Source organism: Amia ocellicauda, chromosome 9, assembly GCF_036373705.1.
Source record: "Amia ocellicauda isolate fAmiCal2 chromosome 9, fAmiCal2.hap1, whole genome shotgun sequence".
NCBI classification, from domain to species: domain Eukaryota; kingdom Metazoa; phylum Chordata; class Actinopteri; order Amiiformes; family Amiidae; genus Amia; species Amia ocellicauda.
In genome coordinates, this window is record NC_089858.1 from 21093155 (window position 1) to 21099864 (window position 6710).

General features: G+C 35.6%; 1 pseudogene; it reads left to right on the plus strand.

The window, feature by feature from the left end:
- The first annotated feature begins 2006 nt into the window (after nt 1-2006).
- On the plus strand, nt 2007-3431 carry LOC136758213 (piggyBac transposable element-derived protein 4-like; annotated as a pseudogene).
- Nucleotides 3432-6710: the final 3279 nt, after the last annotated feature.

Here is a 6710-nt window from a genome sequence, read left to right on the forward strand (position 1 = left end):
CAGGATACATAGAATAATGTGTATTCCATGAATCACTAATTCTAATATTTAAGAGCTTCAAGTATATTTCCATAGCAATATCCTCCTTGTAAAATACAGAGCCTTAAACCTTCCAAAGCTGTTAAGACTATATCAGATTTTTTCCTATAGGTTTAAAAGTTTGATTCAAATAAATAAATAAATAAACTTCAAAATGCATTTATGAATTAAACGTTTATAAATGACTTATTTATGATGCAAGAAAAAACTCATTCAATAAACGTACATTGCTTTCATGAAGGATCATGAGGATTAGTCAATGTTATGCTTCTTAATCTTGTGGTGTACTAAATATAGAACCATTTCAAATGTTAAACGTTGTGCCATATCCCCTCCTTAAATAAGCAAATAGCCCATGGATGTACATTCTTACGATATATTATTATAGAAAGAAAGCCATTTTAATTGCCTTTTAGACAGTTACATCACTGTGTCAAGAAATACGTTTAGTAAATCAGTTATTTTCATGGCATTAATTGATTATGCTTATACTAGGTTGTGTGACTCTAGCTCCTGGAATTAAATACACTTCTAACATATATATATATATATATATATATATATATATATTGTTTGTATGTAAATGTGAAACAATCTTGAATGTAAATTCTGTTTTATCATTAACTAGGAATTTTCCCTGAAGATGCCATGAAAGTGGGCTTTCCAATTAATTAATTTGCATAAGGTAATTAGGTCCATGTCTGTAGTGGCTTCAAATTAAATAGAAAGATTAAATGCTAAACTTCCTTAAGTATAATTGTCAAATCAAAGTTATACATGTGTATGCAAGTCAATATATTTGAGTTGAATGTGACAAAATAGTTCCATATAAAGCAGTCCAAGAGATGGCAGAAGAGTGGTTTGAGACCCATCAAAGGCTTTGTATTTTCAGGCAATGCTAAATTTAAAGAAAAGCAGAAGTAACCTTATACTGCATTTATAGTTGCCAGATTTCAGGGTTTTGTTTACTCCTCTCAAATTGGTTTGATTTTAAAGTTGCCAGTAGTGATTAGATTAATAGAGAGATTCTTCACTCCCATGTAATGTGTAGCAGCTGATTGTAAAATTATTAATGTTTTCAATACAAAAGTATGATTAATCCTCTCAATTGTTTCTTTGTGAGTACACAGATCCCAATCCAGTCTTCCAGGATTTTCAATTCTATATATTTGTGAGGCTGTGCTAAAGGCAGAGTTGCTAAAATGCTTTCAGCAGATACTGAGTAATACATTAGTTAATTTAGTTGGAGGGCACGTGTGAAACTAGGATCAAGAGACTAACAATTAACCTTCCTGTTATGTTGCTGGTCATTTTGACCATTTTCAGTTTTCAACCTTAACCCTCCTGTTACAATGCGGGTCATTTTGACCCCTTTCTGTTTTCAACTCACATTACTAGTTAATCTCTTTGTCAAATTTAATTACTTGTATTTATTTGAGGTGAACTCACATGGACTGTTTTGACTTTTGTAATGACTCTACAGACTTTGTATACAAAGATAATGTGGGTCATTTTGACATGCAAGCAATTATGTGTGCACAAATTTACAAAGATTCAAAATAGATATCTTTCTTTGATGCATCTTTACTGTTATTACATTTATTTGTATTTTCACTGATTCTGATTACACTTCCTTAAATATCTGATTGCACAAAAAGTTTCCCTGAGTTTTATCCTACTCATTCCTGCATCAGCATACGGCAAAAAATAGCTCCTGAAGACTGACAGTCAATGAGGTATTGCCACAGGTTCTGGATGGTTATAGTGACACAGAGAACAGGGTTTCATAGGCAGAAGACATTGACAATCTTGACTGTATTTTCCTGTGATTATGATTAGAGGAGGATTCTGCCATGGCTACACTTCCATCAAGAGAAGGGAAATGGAAATCTGAAGATGGAAAAATAGATTGGTCTGCAACACCCCAACAAAACCAAGGCAGACTGTCAGCTTCCAATGTCATAAAAATGGTGCCAGAACCAACACGATTGGCAGTAACTCAAATCCATAATGTACAATTTGCATTTGAACTCTTCATACCTCAAGCAATACAAAAGATTATACTGTACATGGCCAACTTGGAGGGGAGTCTTTCAATGGGATTGGAAGTCACTTGATGAGACTGACTTGCATGCATACATAGCTTTGCTGATATTAGCTGGAGTTTACAAATCAAAAGGAGAAGCAACTGCTAGTCTATGGAATGCAGAGAAAAGAAGGCCAATTTTTCCAGCAATAATGTCACTGGAATCCTTTCACATCATCTCTAGGGTGATTTGTTTTGATAACCATGATACCAAACCTGCTTGACATGAAAGATCCAAGCTGGCAGCAATCTGAGATGGGTAGAGGTCCTGCCTCTCATGTATATTCCTGGCCCTTATGTTACAGTGGATGAACACTTTGGTCCATTCAGAGGACACTGCCCCTTATGATAATGTAATTTAGGTTTTCATTAAAATCAGGTTTGCCAACAAGCCTGCAAAGTATGGCATCACAATGTGGGCAGCGTGTATGCAATATCTATCTATGCATGGAATATATAATGGATATAAGACTAAACAAGTAAATCACCTGAAGGAGCACCTGAGAGGAATCAGGATATGAGTGAAGGGTTGCAAGGTCATAACATGTGACAACATATTCATGTCCTACTAACTTGTAGTTGAACTACAGAACAGGAAGCTGACCATGCTTGAAACAGTGAGGAAATAAAGCTAGAGCTCCCTAATGAGCTTCTGAAGACACAGGGAAGAGCAAAATTTGCTTTATCTGAAAGTACCGTTGTGTCGTGTCGTACGGCCCAAAGAACAAGAATGTCCTTGTTATGAGAACAATGCACAAAGATGCATCTCTGAGCACAAGACAGGATAAGAAGCCACACATCATCCTGGACTACAGCTTCATCAATGGAGGGGTCTGCAACCTTGAAAAGGTGCCAGCTCTGGCCTCTGGTGATTTTCCAAAATGTTAGGGACATGTCCGTGTATAAAGCTTTCATCCTCTGGACTGAAATTAACCAGCTGTGGAATGAAGGAAAAATGTACCGACGTTGGATATTCCTTGAGGAACTTGGCCGGGTCCTTGTCAACCCTGATCCAGAAGCAAGACTGACTACCACGATCCCCTGCAGCTGCTTCCATTGCCCAGAGTGCTCAGGCTAGATAACCCAGCCCCTCCCCAAGATCAACTCCAGAGGATACAGGTGCTTGAAAAAGATGTCAGATCTGTCCCCCATGCCATGACAATAAGACCCCACATGTACCAAATGCAGGAAATACATCTGCAAAAAGCATACACACCCATTCTGCCCTTCATGTGGAGTAGAAGTGAGTGGAAGGCACAAGGGCATACCCAAGTGTTTCTGGACTCAATTGAATATGCGTACCTGAAGTAGGTTGACCAGATTTAACTAAATGTGTTTGTCACACAGGAAATGTGTTACATTAGGGGTTTAAATGTTGTTTGGAATTAAAGAATATTCTTGTATTGTACTTTGTCAATGGCCAGGTGAGCCAAAATAAAAAGATTGTACAGTTTTCTTCATTACTTTACTGTTTTCAGTAGATTAAACTATGCAGGTCATTTTTAGCCATAACATAATGGATGTAACTATTTTTCAACATAATACGAGGATAAGGCATGGGTAAAGTAGAAATGTACTGTGTTCTGTCTACCACTTGTAAAGTCCATCTTTAGAATATAGTTTATACTATTGCTTGTTAGAACACTACAGTAATGTAGCTGTGGAAGATTATAATACTCGTGTATATAAGTGATGATGGTGCTGAATGGTTAAAACTGAAGGGTTAAACTAGGTCAGACCCTCAGTAATATTGGGTCTGTTTGCTCTGCACCTCAGAGATCGTTTGGAAGCGGAGAGTAACATTTGCATTTAGATGCAATCCTTGTGTTGGATAATAGATAGATTTGATGGCATTCATAGTCCCATTTGTTTTCCAATCACAACAGAGAACAAAATTTAAGATGACTTTCTCGTTCACAAAATATCACATTCCAACAAATAATAATTTAACTGATTAACTAGTTAACTACATTACAATCCCTGCATTGTAGCCAAGTAAGAACTAAAATCAAACTCGTTCATAGGCAGTGTAATTGATGATTAAAAAATCTGAACTGTTTCTGTCTAGGCTTGGTGGCTCTTGCAGCCACAGCTACTCATCATGAAACTGTCCACAGAAATGAAGCAGAAATTGTCTGATACTTTTCCAGATGCTATAGCAATATGGTAAATAACACGTCTCGAAGATGCAATCTCCAATCTGCTATCTGTTTTCAGAAGGTTTACTTTGAGTTCAGTTAGAAAAGACAAAGGCATGGTTAGCCTGTAAGAAAAATCTCAGATATATAAGGACTAAGATTAGTTTTCCATTATGCATTTTTATGTTATGTTTATTAGCTTACTTGAACAAAAGCAATTCACCATTATTAACTTCACAGCATGATTATTATCACTTAGGACAATTGTGCTGCTGATGTAGTATATCAAGGACCTTGAAGTTTATTTTCTGCTGCCTTAATGTTATGTAGAACAATTACATTTACATTGAAATTTAAACTTGCTTAATCTTTTCAGACATTGAGTATTGGTTTTCTTTTTGGTTTTATGAATAGTAAAATGTCACACTAAATAGTTTTCATTGAAATATAAGTTAGTTTGGATATAATGAAACACTTACACCTGGGTTTGAGAATGTCATGAGATGCATACTAATACCAGTACTTGGAGTTTAAAGGTCTTCGCTTGTAAGAGTCAAGAGCAGAATTTAAGGAGACGAAGCCATATAATGTGGTTGAAGTGAAAGAAACAATTGAACTGCATGCCTTCCATAATCAGTCATCAGATGTAGCTTCTTTGATAATTGGTCTCAGTGCAGCTTCGCCTGCGGTTTCTGTTGGCAATACATGAGAAGTATTAGCCGTCTCATTTTCTAAGTGAGGTTGCAGTGTGAGGTCTCAAAGCACAGAGAGTTGGGAAGAACCGCTGTGGTTAATTTAATTCGTTTCAGGCGCTTTACAACTTGCAATCGAATTTCTTGATAGATAATTACATTATTTGTTTCAACATTGCATGCTTCCCTGCAGTTTATAGATTGACCTTTTCTCATTACTTCATGACGAGAAGATTGGTAAATCAGTGTGGAATGTGCCCTCCAGTCCTAAAATTATAGTACATGCTTCAAATGTATTTTATAAAATTCATTTTTAAATAAGTAAAGAAATTAAACACTTGCAATGACTGACTTAAAGACTTATGTTGACATGAGTAAGAGTGACACTTTTTTAAGCGGGATGTATTTATTGCTAATAACAACTAGCTTTGTTTATTTTGTTTTACCAAAAAAGTCGTTATTTTTATTTGATTCAATTTGTTTTTGACAGTTAAGGTTAGGGTTATAATAGTTTAGGTGATGTGTACATTTACAAGCACATTTATTTTCCTGTTAATTATTTCCTGTTAATATATAACAGGAATTAACATTAATAGATCTTTGCAATTTCTTTATTATTGTATTTATACATATAGGCCATAAGCTGTAATTCAGAATATTCAATATTTCTGTAATTCAGAAATATGGTTCTGTTCCACCAACATTGGGACTACTTTCTCTCAATGGTTTCTTGATCTCATATATGTACTTAAGCCGGAAATAAAAGTTCTCCACATGAAACTTGCCAGTATTTCAGTAATACGTCAAACTTCGCACTTTTGAAGAAAAATTGGTATTTCATCGCTTTTCATGACCCCATAACTTTAATATTTCTTCAGTTAACAAGCTGATTTTTGAAGGTCGTACAGCAGAACTTGCTGAAAACAAGTCTGACTTATAATACAAATAGTTATATATGATTTAATTATATTTAAAAGAGGTTTTACAAGTTTTTAAGTGTATAGGATTTTGCCTGGCAAACTTATCAGCAAGGTTAAGGTTGAGTCAGTGATCATTAGAATGAACAGATAATCATTAATCAGTGTCACTTTCACCTGTGTCAGACTGACAGTCATCTATTTCATCAGTTAACACATCATCCGGATCGAGGGATAATTCCTCTGGAGTCTTCACAATGTTCACGTCATCATGCAATACCCAAAGTCACACAATTGTGCAATTTGTTAAACGTTAATATACCAGCAGTCGACTAGTTAAAATAAATGCATCAAGTACAACAACAAGCTGACAGAGGGATGCATGAGAGATATCAATTAAACTGCTGTGAATAACTAGGATTTAATAGTGTTTTGGAATCGTAGGACATCTTAAGAAATATTCTATCAAATAGGTGAAGAATATGTCAGTTGGTGATTAATTGTCCCTGGTGAGGAAAAGCTTGTGGTGAAAAGTTGCTGATGAAAAGATGGGATCCCTATGATGACATTCAGGAGTTATAGAATTCTACAGTTCCTGTAGAATCAAGCATGACAAGGCGATCTTCTGTGATATTGTGTTTACATTCCACTTCAGCTAATGTCCAGTTAGCTCCATCAAACTTTATGAATTTCAGGGTGATTTCGACTACTTTCGTACTACTGTAAGAGGCTGTACTCCTTCATACACCACTGTTGATATGTATGATACACGTAAAATCAGAGTTTTCCTTTTTGTTTAGGAAAGTTACGCACACCCATGGGTGCAACCATCTTTGCT